The sequence below is a fragment of the Coregonus clupeaformis genome, chromosome 7 (genome assembly GCF_020615455.1).
Source record: "Coregonus clupeaformis isolate EN_2021a chromosome 7, ASM2061545v1, whole genome shotgun sequence".
NCBI classification, from domain to species: Eukaryota; Metazoa; Chordata; class Actinopteri; order Salmoniformes; family Salmonidae; genus Coregonus; species Coregonus clupeaformis.
In genome coordinates, this window is record NC_059198.1 from 66,418,482 (window position 1) to 66,434,160 (window position 15,679).

Sequence of the window (15,679 nt, forward strand, 5' to 3'; positions counted from 1 at the left end):
TCCATTTCTAAGGGTTGAAATGTGGAGCGTGCCTGACAGGTGTGGCACAAATGGAACCATAAAGAGCTCATTTAGTCTCTGCCATGCTAAGGATGGGGAATGCAGTTGTATTGACCTGCAGAGTCTTGGCCAAAAGGAGTTAACTATGGGTTAAAGGAGCCCACCATAGAAATATAATTCAAATTCCTAAAAGGGGTATCCCAATTCAAGTCAATGGGTGGCTGTTGGGTGGACTGGCGGCCATATTGGGTGTACCCATAATCCATAATTATATTTCTATGGAGCCCACCATCTTAACTGCCCCTCTGGGTGATAGATGGCATTCCATTGATGGGTGTTTATAGTCAGGCATCTCAGGGGCCATCCACCTTCAATCAACAGGAGACATAATGGATATATCTATGGTACTCAATGGCAATGATGTACTGTAGATAATACATATCAATCCATTATATGAGGCGGTATAATTTACTCAACCAATTTTTGTGCTAAACAGTATTAACAAAGATATTATCAGCTGTACTTACACTACTGAGAAGTTATTTAGCTGGAGTTGTGTCATGCGGTGACTGTATTGTACATACTGGAGACAGTAGTATGGACAATCGCTAGAGGGCGCTAAGTGACCAGTTTACAGTTGAACATGTAAATTACCTTTTCTTTATACAGTCTATAGAATGCATAACTTGGCACTCATTGACATAATAAGTACTGTGCACACCTCATCCATAAGAGGTTTCCTCCCCTCCCATTTTCCTCTACCCTTGTGAACCCTTTTCACTGTGCTTCACAATTACCTGCTTCTACTGGTAATATACTTCCTCCAACTTCTGAACTATTCTGAAACACAATCAAATTCTCACTTGGCAACAACAAATCAATGAACTGAAATGAAAAAAGCTGTGTCATAATAACAGGGAATGCAATTGGGGACAATATTTCTGCCTTGCGATTTTGATTGTCGTTTAGGCTGGCCTCACTATTGCCGAGAGCTGCTTGTAACCGTGAGAAGCAATTAAAGCAGGGTTCTTCAATCCTGGTCCTGGAGGGCCGAAACACCTCTGTTTTTCATCCTCTCCTTCTAATCAGGGGCTAATTCAGACCTGGGAAAACCAGGTGAGTGCAATTAACTACCAGGTAGAAATAAAAAACAGAAGTGTTTCGGCCCTCCAGGACCAGGATTGAAGAACCCTGAATTAAAGCCTTCCAGGCATTGCTATATGCCAACAGGTTTCCATAGAGACTGTGTGGTAGGCCAACTCTGCAATCAGGGCCCCTCCCCCCCACTCGGCTGAAAGGGCAAGAAGTTGATATTGATGGAAGTGTAGAAACGTCTCGACTGACTACAGCTCAGACAGCATCAGTTCAGAGGGAGTTGATCTACTTACTAGATTCAGTTTGAGTTAGTCAATCAGCAAGCAAGTCCATGTGGGGATGTGTGTGAGCATTGAATTCATTGAATGAAAATCCCTTGTCGCTGAATTTTGTTATGTTTTATGATGATTTATAGGTGCTTTGTTTAGGTTAAAGCATTATGCATATAGTATTTGAGTTCAACTGACAAGCTGTAACTGCTAATGATGCGTACACTATAGTAATTTATCTCCGCCCACTAAGGATAATGAGACATGAAATGTACTGTCTTATACACTAACTCAGCAATTATTCTCACATCAATTGACAGAATGACAAATGGTTCCCAATCAAAAGTTTGCATGCTTGTTCAAGAGCAGCTTCAAAACAATATAGCTCTAACCGGAGCTATTCTGCATCAATTAGCATTTCAAATCCTAAAATGTTCCTGTTAGTGTGTTGGGATGCACATGCACTCTTGAAACGTGACCCTGTTTGTGTGATTAGAGGCTAGATCTGTGTGTGCGTGTGTGCGAGTATGTGTGTGTGTGTGTGTGCGTGAGTGTGTGTGAGGGGCGACAGCAGCTGCAGTGTTGGGGGGGGGGGGCGGGGGGGGTCGTCTGCTCATTATTGCCCAGTGGAGGCCATAGGACAGTGACAGACAGCTGTCACTCTCTCTCACACACACACACACACACACACACAACACCACACACACATATACAACACACACACACTGTCCTTGCTATAAAGCAGGGCTATCTCGTTGTGTGTTGCAGGTTTTGCATGCTGCCTTTAAATTATTACCATTGTCAGGAATGGAAAGAGGCCTTTAATTGGTTAAATGGAGTTAAGATTAGATAGCCTGTGAGTAATTACCGAGAGAGAAATAACGCTAAGAATCTGCTCCTGAGGTTTGGGAGCTAGCGCTAAATATCTGATGAAGCCTTTTGTTTGAAAATTGCAATTTTTCGTTGGTTAAACAACTTAGGATAACACAGAACATTGCAATCTATACCGATGTTTCAGTCACAAAGGATTACATGCTGTGCCACACACACAGCCTATGTGTTATTGCATCTGTGACTCAACCGTTATTTCAAGGGGAATGTGATACATACTATCCCTGGTAGACAAAAGGACACAGCAGCGGACCTATAGTAATTATAAGAGTAAGTAGCCTCATTGATTCAGAATGGACAGAGATTGAAACGCAGGTGAAGGAGAGAAACTTCAAACATCACAGTATGTGTCTGAGCTATGCCCTCTATCATTTTCCATTTATAAGTCTGTCTTTTGATCTCTATGGAGACCCAACAACCACTGAACGGTGGGCTGGATCCATTATAGAGCCACTCTTTACAGTGGATTTAGAGAGACACACATTTTCTCAAGTTGAACCCAAATCAAATAACCTGTATTTGAAGTAATCATTAGGTTGATTAGAATTCCTTTGTGTATGGAATCCTCAATAAAGGCTTGATTTGAGCCCACTAGTTGCTATTAGGAGAACCACAGGGAGGCACTGATGTAACAATCTTATCTGGCTAATTGTATTTGCTAGATTATTGTGACTAATTGGGAGACTTGTGAGGTAGATATATGGGGTTGGGTTGTTATCTGGATGTAAAGTTTATTGTACTAACACGAAATATAGGATAGGTGGATACTTTCTGTATCTAGTGCCTTGTAATCCAATCACACACATACACACACACACAATGGTACATAATACACACACAGACAGAGATGCTGCAGTGACACAAACAACATGTGCCAGAGGGAAGATATCAGAGCTGCTTCTCTCTAGCCTGTGGATAAATTAGTCTGCCCAGGAGACAGTGCCATTAGGGCTTATCTCTACCCAGCTCCAAATTGAGGTGGGACCTGCTACCAGCCAGCGGTATGAAGAAGATTTAGCCCCTCCGACAGGGACATTAATCTCGACACCTCCCCAGTCTCCACTGAGTTTACAGACTCTGATCCCTCTGGCCATTTAAAGAGCCTGTGTCACTCCTCCAGCATGCATACCATTAGGACCACTTCCCCACCTCATCATAGGCCTTTCAGAGGACATTCAAGTGGAGTGTTAGCGGGCTTTGTATTGCAGATGGAGAAAAATAATGTACTGCTATCATTCAATCAAGCAAACAGTGAGGGTTTATAATGTGCATGATGATAGGGGAGATCTCGTGTGTGTCCCCAATCTATGATGGATATTCCCTGTGAACTTTATGCGAAATCTCTAACTGCTTTAATACAGTACTTAGTTCTCCATGAGTCTCAATTTAAGTGCACAAATGAGGGGCACTTAAGTGGCAAACTAAACAGATGCACAGTACATTCTGAGCCAGAGATTCTGAATAGAGCATTTTTTGGTTAAGTTCATTCATTAAGGCAGAGCCCTAAAACCTCAGAGGATGTACTGCACTTTGTTTTGTTGCATTGCTGGGATTGTTGCATTATTACATTGTTTCTACTTTCATAGATATGTATGTGTTTGTAGCAGAGGAGGCTGGTGGGAGGAGCTATAGGAGGACGGCTCATTATAATGGCTGGAATGGAATCAATGGAACGGAGTCAAACATTGTTTCCATGTGTTTGATGTGTTTGGTACCATTCCATTGATTCCATTCCAGCCATTACAATGAGCCCCTCCTATAGCTCCTCCCACCAGTTCCTCTGGTTTGTGTGTGTGCCCTGGCATGTGGGGGTAAGCTAAATATAAACAAATTCCATTACCTAACATCTGAGCCCACTGACATACTGTAGGACACAGGGCCAATGGATGACTCATCGCTTTAGAGGAGTGGGAGTCTGGAAGCTCATTCATAGAAAACACAGCTCCACTACAATACTGGCTGTCTGACATCAGCTGTCTGCTAGCCTAGCGCAGGGGTTAGTGGAACAAGTCAGGGCTAACACAGCCCACTGACCTGGCTGCCTCATCAATGAATGGACCCCTATATAGGGAAGCGGTTAGAACACTGGGGTGAAGAGGACCCAAGGGGATTTGCTCAGGAATAGCAACCAGTTGTATAAATTATTTTTAAAATATCTATATCTTGTGGTATATCTTGTGGTACGGCTTGTGGCTGTTATGCGTCATGCTAAAGTGGCATTTAGATATAGTTTAGGCATATTCTTTTTCCTTTAGGGAATAATTGCTATCCGTTTACTACTCATTGTTAGCTAAGCCCAGTAAGTAGTGTGTGAATACTTTTGAATCTTTTGTTTTTCTGCATGCTTGTGGTGTTTTCGTGATGCTTAGACATTTTCCCGGCACACCTGTTGCTGCGGACGTTTGTGGATAAGTGAGCTGCCTGGAGGTGGGCTGTAATTCTCTGTGACTCGATGGGCTTGAACAGCTGCATTAAGAGTCACGCTCATGTCCTCCCACCGTGTCCTCTCTCTGTCTCTCCCGTGATTTACGCCGACTCGCCATCTCCGCACGGCATGTAAATCAACCCAACAAGTGGAGCGCTCTGATCCCAGCTCCATCCTGTTATTATCACTTGCTGGGACTCAGAGCCGGTGACATTAGTGTACCACCAAACTGCGCTTGTTTTGCCGGTTATACCATAGTGATGGCCGTGAAGGCTCAGGTTTCCAATTTTTTTAAATGACAGAAAGAGAAGAGGCCTACCACGTCCCTTAATTACTATTCTCAGACACATTCTCAGACAGGCTTTAGTGAAGCAGTGACTGTGAGACAGGGGAACAGGATAGCTCAGGCACACGGATACACAGAATACCAGCCAGGTGGCGTTGTGTCTTTCCCTTGGATGATGAGGTCTCCAGAGAGAAGCCTGTGTATGTCACGGCCAAAAAACGGTTTAGAGCAAACAAGCTTTGAATCATGTCTTTGGAGTTAGGATAGTCACACATTATGACCTATACTGCAGCTAGCTTGATACATTTGAGGAAGATATTAGTTTTTTTCTATTTAAAATGTTCTTAATTGTTTCTGGTAATTAGTTTGGGTTCTCTAATGGAGGCCCTGTTAACCACAGGATGCCTTTTGATCCCAGACCCGATCCCCATGTACACAACTCAGGAGAATATAATAATTAATAACAACCGCGTTCAATGCATAATCAACTATAAAATGTTCCGCCAGTTTCTGTTGCTGTCTCCAAATGCCCATACGTGGCACCCTGCTGAGATCTGAGCAGCTCTCATTCTGAAGACGTGTAGCTCCCCATCGCTGGAGTAAACATGAATTAACATGTCGTGGTTATTCATGGGACTGGATGTGCGTGTCAAAGCAAATCAATGCGGTGGGAAGTGTAATGAAAGTTGATTTCAGTGAGCTCTTGTCTGCAGGGTAAAACATCTATTTTGGGCCACTTATATCAATACGTTTGCCTCAGCCTTAGTCCCCTTTGTATGATGCTCGAACAACAAGCATCACAACCTTTCATCTTTCCTCCCTGTGATTGCGGTAGCTGGTGGAAGAAAAGGGTTTCAACAGCCATGGTTGACACTGACAGCTTCATAGGCCCCCTCTGTTCTGTTTTTTAATTGTTGCTTTCATCCACTGGATGATATATATATATTCAAATTAAGTCAAATGTAAATTGAGAAATACAAAAAGTACAATCAAATCTTTGTCAAAGCTTATTTCAAAGATCTGTTGACACCAATACCAGTATTAGCTATAACTGAGAGGGGGCAGTAGCTATATCTTTAATATAGTTATAACCATACAAATACAAGATTGAAGCAATTACTGTCCAAAAACAAGATAATATAATTAATAAAGGTCAAATAAGAAGTTAATAACAGGTTAATTATTTAATCCTTGACTTCGGTCTTCCTCCTTAACCACTACCTTTCACCACCACCTTATCATCAGGCCAAGCAGCCTCTTTCCACAGATATGAGAGTAGTGTTAATATGAAATCACATACTGTGTGTTCTAGATGAGCTGCAATCCAGGGGAAATCTCTCAGCAGATAACAGCAATGTGTCTGTTTTTCCTACTGATGAGCCTGTGTCAGCCAGTCTGAATATTATATATACAGTGCCTTCAGAAAGTATTCATACACCTTGACTTATTCCACATTTTGTTACAGCCTGAATTTAAAATGGATTAAATATTTTTAAAAAATCTCACACACAATACCCCATAATGACAAAGTGAAAACATGTTTTTAGAATGTTTTTGAAAATGAAATACAGAAATAGCACATTTACATAAGTATTCACACCCCTGAGTCAATACTTTGTAGAAGCACCTTTGGCAGCGATTACAGCTGTGAGTCTTTCTGGGTAAGTCTTTAAGAAGTTTCCACACCTGGATTGTGCAACATTTGCCCATTATTATTCAGGTCTTGCCATAGATTTTCAAGTAGACTTAAATGAAAACTGTAACTCCACCACTTGGGAATATTCACTGTCTTCTTGGTAAGCAACTCCAGTTTAGATTTGGCCTTGTGTTTTAGGTTATTGTCCTGCTGAAAGGTGAATTCATCTCCCAGTGTCTGGTGGAAAGCAGACTGAACCAGGTTTTTCTCTAGGATTTTTCCTGTGTTTAGCTCAATTCCATTTCTTTTTTATCCTGAAAAACTCCCCAGTCCTTAACGATACCCATAACATGATGCAGCCACCACTGTGCTTGAAAATAAAGAGAGTGGTACTCAGTAATGTGTTGTATTGGATTTTCCCCAAACATAAGACTTTGTATTCAGGACAAAAAGTTAATTGCTGTATTTCTTTAATGCCTTGTTGCAAACAGGATGCATGTTTTGGAATATTTTTTTATTCTGTACAGTCTTCCTTCTTTTCACTCTGTCATTTAGGTTAGTATTGTGGAGTAACTACAATGTTGTTGATCCATCTTAAGTTTTCTCATATCACAGCTATTAAACTCTGTAACTGTTTAAAGTCACCATTGGTCATCATGGTGAAATCCCTGAGCGGTTTTATTCCTCTCCGGCAACTGAGTTAGGAAGGACGGCTGTATCTTTGTAGTTACTGGGTGTATTGATACACCATCCAAAGTGTAATGAATAACTTCACCATGCTCAAAGGGATATTCAAAGACTGCTTTTTTTATGTTGATCTGTCTACCAATAGGTGCCCTGCTTTGCGAGGCATTGGAAAACCTCCCTGGTCTTTGTGGTTGAATCTTTGTTTGAAATTCACTGCTCGACTGAGGGATCTTACAGATAGTCCATGCAACTTATTATGTGACTTGTTAAGCAAATTGTTACTCCCAAACGTATTTAGGCTTGCCATAATAAAGGGGTTGAATACTTATTGACTCAAGACATTTCAGCTTTTCATTTTTTATTAATTTGTAAAAATGTCTTAAAACATAATGTCCCACTTTGACATTATGGGTATTGTGTGTAGGCCAGTGACCAAAAACATCTCAATTTAATCCATTTTAAATTCAGGCTGTAACACAACAAAATGTGGAAAAAGCCGAGGGGTGTGAATACTTTCTGAAGGCACTGTATATCACTGAAACCTGAGATAATAATAAAGTAGGTGAACAGTCAGGAAAAATACTAATCCGCCTCCAAGGTACATGTCAAGATACATAATTATATCACATTATTGCAATAAAAATAATTAGTGCAATAACAGCAATGATACGAAAGACCTGCTTCTGTTACTTTTGCGTTGCCATGACTACCGTGCAAAACACTGTGTTATATAAGATGGTCGTAACTCTGATCATTAAGCATTGCCATTCCCAAGTGCCGTCTATAAAACCCTGGTTGGGTTTTAATGGGATGGCCTTATATAATAGTCTGGCATCAACCATCATCAACCCTTTTACCTGTAATGGTCCTTTCTTTCAAACATTTTATTTGACATTTTCCATACAGACAAAGCCAACAATAACACAGAGCAATCAACATATACAGTGGGGAGAACAAGTATTTGATACACTGCCGATTTTGCAGGTTTTCCTACTTACATGTAGGATGTCTGCATGTAGAGGTCTGTAATTTTTATCATAGGTACACTTCAACTGTGAGAGACGGAATCTAAAACAAAAATCCAGAAAATCACATTGTATGATTTTTAAGTAATTAGTTTGCATTTTATTGCATGACATAAGTATTTGATCACCTACCAACCAGTAAGAATTCCGGCTCTCACAGACCTGTTAGTTTTTCTTTAAGAAGCCCTCCTGTTCTCCACTCATTACCTTTATTAACTGCACCTGTTTGAACTCGTTACCTGTATAAAAGACACCTGTCCACACACTCAATCAAACAGACTCCAACCTCTCCACAATGGCCAAGACCAGAGAGCTGTGTAAGGACATCAGGGATAAAATTGTAGACCAGCACAAGGCTGGGAAGGGCTACAGGACAATAGGCAAGCAGCTTGGTGAGAAGGCAACAACTGTTGGCGCAAATATTAGAAAATAGAAGAATTTCAAGATTGCGGTCAATCACCCTCGGTCTGGGGCTCCATGCAAGATCTCACCTCGTGGGGCATCAATGATCATGAGGAAGGTGAGGGATCAGCCCAGAACTACACGGCGGACCTGGTCAATGACCTGAAGAGAGCTGGGACCACAGTCTCAAAGAAAACCATTAGTAACACACTACGCCGTCATGGATTAAAATCCTGCAGCGAACGCAAGGTCCCCCTGCTCAAGCCAGCGCATGTCCAGGCCCGTCTGAAGTTTGCCAATGACCATCTGGATGATCCAGAGGAGGAATGGGAGAAGGTCATGTGGTCTGATGAGACAAAAATAGAGCTTTTTGGTCTAAACTCCACTCGCCCTGTTTAGAGGAAGAAGAAGGATGAGTACAACCCCAAGAACACCATCCCAACCGTGAAGCATGGAGGTGGAAACATCATTCTTTGGGGATGCTTTTCTGCAAAGGGGACAGGATGACTGCACCGTATTGAGGGGAGGATGGATGGGGCCATGTATCGTGAGATCTTGGCCAACAACCTCCTTCCCTCAGTAAGAGCATTGAAGATGGGTCGTGGCTGGGTCTTCCAGCATGACAACGACCCGAAACACACAGCCAGGGCAACTAAGGAGTGGCTCCGTAAGAAGCATCTCAAGGTCCTGGAGTGGCCTAGCCAGTCTCCAGACCTGAACCCAATAGAAAATCTTTGGAGGGAGCTGAAAGTCTGTATTGCCCAGCGACAGCCCCGAAACCTGAAGGATCTGGAGAAGGTCTGTATGGAGGAGTGGGCCAAAATCCCTGCTGCAGTGTGTGAAAACCTGGTCAAGACCTACAGGAAACGTATGATCTCTGTAATTGCAAACAAAGGTTTCTGTACCAAATATTAAGTTCTGCTTTTCTGGTGTATCAAATACTTACAGTGGGGAAAAAAAGTATTTAGTCAGCCACCAATTGTGCATGTTCTCCCACTTAAAAAGATGAGAGAGGCCTGCAATTTTCATCATAGGTACACGTCAACTATGACAGACAAATTGAGATTTTTTTTCTCCAGAAAATCACATTGTAGGATTTTTTATGAATTTATTTGCAAATGATGGTGGAAAATAAGTATTTGGTCAATAACAAAAGTTTCTCAATACTTTGTTATATACCCTTTGTTGGCAATGACACAGGTCAAACGTTTTCTGTAAGTCTTCACAAGGTTTTCACACACTGTTGCTGGTATTTTGGCCCATTCCTCCATGCAGATCTCCTCTAGAGCAGTGATGTTTTGGGGCTGTCGCTGGGCAACACGGACTTTCAACTCCCTCCAAAGATTTTCTATGGGGTTGAGATCTGGAGACTGGCTAGGCCATTCCAGGACCTTCAAATGCTTCTTACGAAGCCACTCCTTCGTTGCCCGGGCGGTGTGTTTGGGATCATTGTCATGCTGAAAGACCCAGCCACGTTTCATCTTCCTGCCCTTGCTGATGGAAGGAGGTTTTCACTCAAAATCTCACGATACATGGCCCCATTCATTCTTTCCTTTACACGGATCAGTCGTCCTGGTCCCTTTGCAGAAAAACAGCCCCAAAGCATGATGTTTCCACCCCCATGCTTCACAGTAGGTATGGTGTTCTTTGGATGCAACTCAGCATTCTTTGTCCTCCAAACACAACAAGTTTAGTTTTTACCAAAAAGCTATATTTTGGTTTCATCTGACCATATGACATTCTCCCAATCCTCTTCTGGATCATCCAAATGCACTCTAGCAAACTTCAGACGGGCCTGGACATGTACTGGCTTAAGCAGGGGGACACGTCTGACACTGCAGGATTTGAGTCCCTGGCGGCGTAGTGTGTTACTGATGGTAGGCTTTGTTACTTTGGTCCCAGCTCTCTGCAGGTCATTCACTAGGTCCCCCCGTGTGGTTCTGGGATTTTTGCTCACCGTTCTTGTGATCATTTTGACCCCACGGGGTGAGATCTTGCGTGGAGCCCCAGATCGAGGGAGATTATCAGTGGTCTTGTATGTCTTCCATTTCCTAATAATTGCTCCCACAGTTGATTTCTTCAAACCAAGCTGCTTACCTATTGCAGATTCAGTCTTCCCAGCCTGGTGCAGGTCTACAATTTTGTTTCTGGTTCCTTTGACAGCTCTTTGGTCTTGGCCATAGTGTAGTTTGGAGTGTGACTGTTTGAAGTTGTGGACAGGTGTCTTTTATACTGATAACAAGTTCAAACAGGTGCCATTGATACAGGTAACGAGTGGAGGACAGGGGAGCCTCTTAAAGAAGAAGTTACAGGTCTGTGAGAGCCAGAGATCTTGCTTGTTTGTAGGTGACCAAATACTTATTTTCCACCATAATTAGCAAATAAATTCATAAAAAATCCTACAATGTGATTTTCTGGAAAAAAAATTCTCAACTTGTCTGTCATAGTTGACGTGTACCTATGATGAAAATTACAGGCCTCTCTGATCTTTTTAAGTGGGAGAACTTGCACAATTGTTGGCTGACTAAATACTTTTTTCCCCCACTGTATGTCATGCAATAAAATGCAAATTAATTACTTAAAAATCATACAATGTGATTTTCTGGATTTTTCCGTCTCTCACAGTTGAAGTGTACCTATGATAACAATTACAGACCTCTACATGCTTTGTAAGTAGGAAAACCTGCAAAATCGGCAGTGTATCAAATACTTGTTCTCCCCACTGTACATAATAGATACACATAAAAAAAACAAAAAGAAGTAGACAGATACACAGTCCCAAAATAAATAGAAATCCAACGAATAAAACAAGTTAGAATAGGAACATTTATAATAATGTCACTGTATTCAACAGTTCTCTCTTTTTTGACAATGGTCCTTCTAATTGTGAAAAGAGGGCAAGCTGCCAGGTGTCTGTCACTGCTCCAATGTCATTTATCAGTTCACCTTTCACCCTCTGTACCCCTGTTTCACTGGTCAATCAAACAGCTGTCCACCACCAAGTACATTCAGAACAATGATTTTTTGCACAATATAGAGAGCTTTATATTATTGAAGTGTCATTAGTAGCTTTTGCCCATTATATACAGTAATATATAATAGTTAACTTATATAATAGTGCTGCCACTAAGTACAGTTGAAGTCGGAAGTTTACATACACCTTAGCCAAATACATTTAAACTCAGTTTTTCACAATTCCTGACATTTAATCCTAGTAAACATTCCCTGTCTTAGGTCAGTTAGGATCACCACTTTATTTTAAGAATGTGAAATGTCAGAATAATAGTAGAGAGAATGATTTATTTCAGCTTTAATTTCTTTCATCACATTCCCAGTGGGTCAGAAGTTTACATACACTCAATTAGTATTTGGTAGCATTGCCTTTAAATTGTTTAACTTGGGTCAGATGTTTCGGGTAGCCTTCCACAAGCTTCCCACAATAAGTTGGGTGAATTTTGGCCCATTCCTCCTGACAGAGCTTGTGTAACTGAGTCAGGTTTGTAGGCCTCCTTACTCGCACACGCTTTTTCAGTTCTGCCCACAAATTTTCTAAAGGATTGAGGTCAGGGCTTTGTGATGACCACTCCAATACATTGACTTTGTTGACCTTAAGCCATTTTGCCACAACTTTGGAAGTATGCTTGGGGTCATTGTCCATTTGGAAGACCCATTTGTGACCAAGCTTTAACTTCCTGACTGATGTCTTGAGATGTTGTTTCAATATATCCACATAATTTTCCTTCCTCATGATGCCATCTATTTTGTGAAGTGCACCAGTCCCTCCTGCAGCAAAGCACCCCCACAGCATGATGCTGCCACCCCCGTGCTTCACGGTTGGGATGGTGTTTTTCGGCTTGCAAGTGTAACAGTGTTGCTTCCGTCCCTCTCCTCGCCCCTACCTGGGCTTGAACCAGGGACCCTCTGCACACATCGACAACAGTCACCCTCGAAGCACCGTTACCTGTCGCTCCACAAAAGCTGCGGCCTTTGCAGAGCAAGGGAAACAACTACTTCAAAGTCTCAGAGCGAGTGACGTCACCGATTGAAACGCTACTAGTGCGCACCGCTAACTAGCTAGCCATTTCACACCGGTTACACAAGCAACCCCCTTTTTCCTCCAAACATAACGATGGTCATTATGGTCAAACAGTTCTATTTTTGTTTCATCAGACCAGAGGACATTTCTCCAAAAAGTACGATCTTTGTCCCATGTGCAGTTGGAAACCGTAGTCTGGCTTTTTTAATGGAGGTTTTGGAGCAGTGGCTTCTTCCTTGCTGAGCGGCCTTTCAGGTTAATGTCGATATAGGTCTCGTTTTACTGTGGATATAGATACTTTTGTACCTGTTTCCTCCAGCATCTTCACAAGGTCCTTTGCTGTTGTTCTGGGATTTATTTGCACTTTTCGCACCAAAGTACGTTCATCTTTAGGAGACAGAACGCGTCTCCTCCCAGAGCGGTATGACGGCTGCGTGGTCCCATGGTGTTTATACTTGCGTACTATTGTTTGTACAGATGAACGTGGTGCCTTCAGGCGTTTGGAAATTGCTCCCAAGGATGAACCAGACTTGTGAAGGTCTACAATAATTGTTCTGAGGTCTTGGCTGATTTCTTTTGATTTTCCCATGATGTCAAGCAAAGAGGCACTGAGTTTGAAGGTAGCCCTTGAAATACATCCACAGGTACACCTCCAATTGACTCAAATGATGTCAATTAGCCTATCAGAAGCTTCTAAAGCCATGACATCATTTTCTGGAATTTTCCAAGATATTTAAAGGCACAGTCAACTTAGTGTATGTAAACTTCTGACCCACTGGAATTGTGATACAGTGAATTAATTATTAAGTGAAATAATCTGTCTGTAAACAATTGTTGTAAAAATGACTTGTGTCATGCACAAAGTAGATGTCCTAACCGACTTGCCAAAGCTATAGTTTGTTAACAAGAAATGTGTGGAGTGGTTGAAAAACGAGTTTTAATGACTCCAACCTAAGTGTATGTAAACTTCCGATTTCAACTGTAAATGTATATAAATAGAGACAGGTAATCAGAAATAGGTCCTGAACTTTGCTTAATCACTGCGCATTGCATTTTTATCTCTTTTTTGACATAACACAGATTTACTGTATGCAAAGCAGCATTGTTTATCTATGGATGCATTTGGAATTATATTTTATGAAATCATTTATTGAAATCACCAGATTGGAAATAGATGGCCACTTGTTTGATTGTTTCTCATCCTATTGGAGAGAACAGCATCAAGTGTCATAGCGTGCCACGTCTCTATTGTAGCTTTATCATTTAGATAAAACGTTCAATTTCCCAGCAATTTCCCCTAAATTGGAGCTGATGTAGCAGGTGGTTTGTTGTCGTGAGGCCGGTCCTCTCTCCTCCAAGTCCTCTTCTAACAGCAGCCCTGCTGAATGAATGCCAGGAACTATCAGGCATTCAGGAAATTACAAAGCTTTAATGACATGCTGCATCACTAGGTCTATGTGGAGCTATTAGCCAACGCTGACTATAGCTACATCAAAATGCTAAAAGGGGTTTCAGTGAAGTAAAGGGAGTCACCCCAGAGAACGTTGCTACTTGGTAGCTTTCATTACCAGGGAGACTAATGGAACCACCCCTCTTTAGACTGTTTTTATCCATGTTGTGGATCAAAAGGAAAATGAGCTATCTGGTAAACTTACTGAGAGATCAAAACATCTCTGCCCAGTGACAATATTATCCTCATCAAAAAGAGATGAGAAAGAGTCCAGCAGCTTCAATACTGTGTCCAGTCAGACTGACCAAGGGAGATCATAGTTTGTCCTGATTTACACATTGACATAATCTACTTTTTTTTAACATTTCTTTATGCTGTTCACATTGCACTGAGGCATACAAAATATAAAGATATATTTTACTTTAGACTTCCTGCTAGTACATGTTAGGTGTGCAGATTTCACCTTTATTGAGTTAAATTACTGCAGCTTTTCTTCCTTTCAAGCCACTGATCTGTAATACATGGTTCATAGCTTAACTAATTATTTTCAGATCATATAATTTTCCTCCTTTGTAGCTTTGTCAAATATGTGTGTGTTTTTAATACCTGTTCACTCCTCTCACTGTAGGCTTTACACACGCTCCCCACCCCTTGGCTGCAACCCTTCTAATTTAGTGTACTCTGCGCGCACAACTCATGTGGAATTCCTTGTTTCCTGCAACGTTTGGAACTGACGATCTGCGGTCAAGAACGCAGAGTTCATCTCAGCCTATGCTGCCCTTCAGTCCCTAGAATTTTTAGCCCTGATGGAGACATGGATCACCCCAGAGAACACTGCTACTCCAGCTGCACTCTCTTCATCTGACTACGTGTTCTCTCATAGTCCGAGATCATCTGGTCGTCACGGTGGTGGCCCAGGGCTACTCATTTGTCCTAGGTGGAGATTTTCCCTTCTCTCCCTCACTCACTTGTCCATCTCCTCATTTGAATTCCATGCTGTCACTGTCACTTCTCCATTCAAGCTTAACATTGTTGTAATCTATCGCCCACCAGGTGCCCTTAGAAAGTTCCTCAATGAGCTTGACACCTTGATAAGCTCATTTCCTGACGATGGCTCACCGTTCGTCACACTTGGCCACTTCAACCTCCCAATGTCTGCCTTCGATTCATTTCTTTCAACCTCTTAATTTCCCCTCCTTGCCTCTTTTGACCTCACCCTTTCCCAGACCTCTCCCAATCACAAGGCAGGCAATATGCTTGACCTCATCTTTACTAAAGGCTGTTCACCTATTAATCTCACTGGAACCCCCCTCCAGGTCACTATTAATGATCACCACTTTTCTGTCTCTCTCTCCTCCAACCCCACCCACTCAGCCCCTGCCCAGATGGTCATGTGCCATCGCAATCTTCGCTTTCTCTCTCCCACTACTCTCTCCTCTTCTATCCTATAATCTCTCCCTTCTGCTGAATCTTTCTC